The sequence below is a fragment of the Struthio camelus genome, unplaced genomic scaffold (genome assembly GCF_040807025.1).
Source record: "Struthio camelus isolate bStrCam1 unplaced genomic scaffold, bStrCam1.hap1 HAP1_SCAFFOLD_83, whole genome shotgun sequence".
Taxonomy (NCBI): domain Eukaryota; kingdom Metazoa; phylum Chordata; class Aves; order Struthioniformes; family Struthionidae; genus Struthio; species Struthio camelus.
The window spans coordinates 175,001-177,500 of NW_027182720.1; the positions used below are offsets into that span (position 1 = coordinate 175,001).

General features: G+C 77.9%; 1 non-coding gene across 1 annotated transcript; it reads right to left on the reverse strand.

Annotated features, from left to right (window-relative positions):
* Window positions 1-1,019: 1,019 nt before the first annotated feature.
* On the reverse strand, window positions 1,020-1,172 carry LOC138065450 (5.8S ribosomal RNA). The gene has a single exon (XR_011138516.1). It is a non-coding gene; the product is annotated as a 5.8S ribosomal RNA (ribosomal RNA).
* Between the last annotated feature and the right edge of the window lie 1,328 nt (window positions 1,173-2,500).

A 2,500-nucleotide genomic window follows, 5' to 3' on the forward strand; every position in this document is an offset into this window, starting at 1 on the left:
GGGCCCGGCTCCCAAACGCTCGCTCGCCCACTCGCACACTCGCGCACAGCCCCTCCACCGGCCGCGGCTGGCTCCTCCTCCCCGGCCGCTGACCTCCGCTCTCGCCCCGGCACGGGACGACGGCGCGGCAGCGCCCCTCCCCCCCCCCCCTTTCTGCCCCCCCCCTCCCCCGTCTCGCCACCGAACGGCGCCGCCCGCGCTTGCCCCACACCACCGCCCCGCGGAGACACCCGCGCGCCGTCGCTGCCGGCCTCAACGCAACGCCGCGGCTGACGCCAGCCGGCGGGTGGAAGTGGCTCGGCACGCACTACGGACGCGGGTGCGCCGCGGGGGGGGGGGGGCAGAGGGGGCTCGGCGGGCGCCGAAGCGGCAGCAGTCGGGGCAGGGAGAGGGCAAGGGGAGGGGAAGAAAGGCAGCCGGCCGTCCCCCCCGCCGGAGGGGAACGGGGGACCAGCGCACCACCGGGAGAGTGGTGGAGGAGAGCCGTCGTACGGCGGGCACTGGCGGTGGCGGCGGGCGGCGGCGGCAGGTGCCGGGCCACCGCGACCGACCGAACCTGGGGGCCCGGCGGGACGAACTCCGCACAGCGGGCGCTCCGGGAGCGGGGGTTTCCCGAGTCTGCACTTAGGGGGACGAAGGCCCGGGCCCACACGGGGAGGAGAGGCACCCCCTCTCCCCGGCGGCGCGGGCCTGCGAGGCGCCCCAGCCGCGCCACACCGCACACACCGCGCAGGGCAGCGGTGGCCACCGGGCTCGGAGGGGAGGGAGGGCAGGGCAAGGCACGCCGGCCGCGGACGGTGGAGGCGGACGGTCGGCCGGAGCCGGGCAGGCAGGCCAGCCGGAAGACCGGGGCCACCGGTGCACGCACCGGTGGTCCCGGCTCCGCCGCCGCCGCCGACTCACCGCCGCCGCCGCCCCCCCACCGACTCGCCGCCGCCGCCGGCCCCCCCGGCCCCCCCCCCGAGGGGCGGCACACCGCTGCGCCAACGCGGCAATGGGGGTGACGATTGACCGTCAAGCGACGCTCAGACAGGCGTAGCCCCGGGAGGAACCCGGGGCCGCAAGTGCGTTCGAAGTGTCGATGATCAATGTGTCCTGCAATTCACATTAATTCTCGCAGCTAGCTGCGTTCTTCATCGACGCACGAGCCGAGTGATCCACCGCTAAGAGTTGTCTCGGTTTCGGTCCCCACCGCGCGCGCGGGGGGACCGGGCAGCTTTCGCAGCCCCCTGAGGGCCCCCATCCGCTCTGCCTCCCTCCTCACGCCGACGCCGGCTGCTGAGCAAGGGACAGCGGAGAGAGAGGGCACGCCTCACTGACCGTACAAGCACAGAGGGAAAAAAAAAGGGGGGGGGGGGGGAGAACAGACCCGAACGAGAGGGGCGGGGAGCCCTCGCTCCCGACCTGGGACAACCCCTTTCTCGCTTCGAGTCCGGCCCAGGCGCCCGGCTCGGCCTGGCCCAGCAGGGAGCGGCGCGCCAGCCGCGCCACCTGCCTCAGGGACCGGGGTGTGGGTCCCCGCGGAGCCCCGGCGTCGGAGCCCGGCCGCCGCTGGGAGCGGCGCCACCCGCTGCCCGCGCGCCCGCGACCCGCCAGCCGCACGCTTCCGAGCTCCTTCGCTCGCCTCACCGGCCTCCAGCTCCGCCGCCCCGGAGACGGCACCCAACACCCGCCTGCACACACGCAGCCTCCCGAGCGACGCCACGCACTCGCCCGTCCCTTCCGCGGGCAGACGCCTGGCGGCAGGCAGACGGGCGAGGCGGGACGGACGGGGAACGGCGCCCGCTCTCCCCGCCTCCACGCGGAGACCGGGAGGGGCCGCCCCCGCCCGCCCGCCCGCCGCCCGCCTGCCGCCCAGCGAAGCCGGGTCGGGCAGAGCGAGGCAGGCGCGCCGGATGGCGGAGTGCCGGGGCAGGGCGGGGGGGGGGGAGGGAAGGAAGGGTGCCGCCGACGGCCACGGCGGGAGACTGAGAGCACCGGCCAGGGAGGAGAAGGGATGCGCTGGGGCTCGGCGTCCGCACCACCCGCGGTGGGGGCTCGCCGTCCCGGCGGCGAGCACGCGCTCGCGCCGGGGTCGCGCGTTCGAGGCAGGCCGGCGCAAGCCGACCGCGCGGCGTCTCTCCGCCGAGACCAGACCGCGGAGAGAGGGGGCAGGGTACCCCTCTCCGTCCCGGCTGCCCGCGGGGCATGCACGGGCCGCGCCGGCGGGCATGGGGGGGTGCGGCGCCCGCGCGCGCCGACCCCCCGGCCCCTCCGGCAGCACGCCCGGCTGCCCCCCGGGTCGCATCGGGCCGCCCGAGTCTTTAAACCCCCGCCCGGCTCTCCGACCGAGAACCCTCGGGCCCGGAGCCCGGGGCCCATGGCCATCCCTACCCGGGGGGGCCGCTACCGGCGGCCGCGGTGGCCGGAGGCCCTCCTCCTTCCTCCCAGCGCGCCCCCCCCCCCCCGCCGCCCCCCGCCGCCCCCGGCCCGGCCGACTCGCAGCGCGGCCCCCACGGCA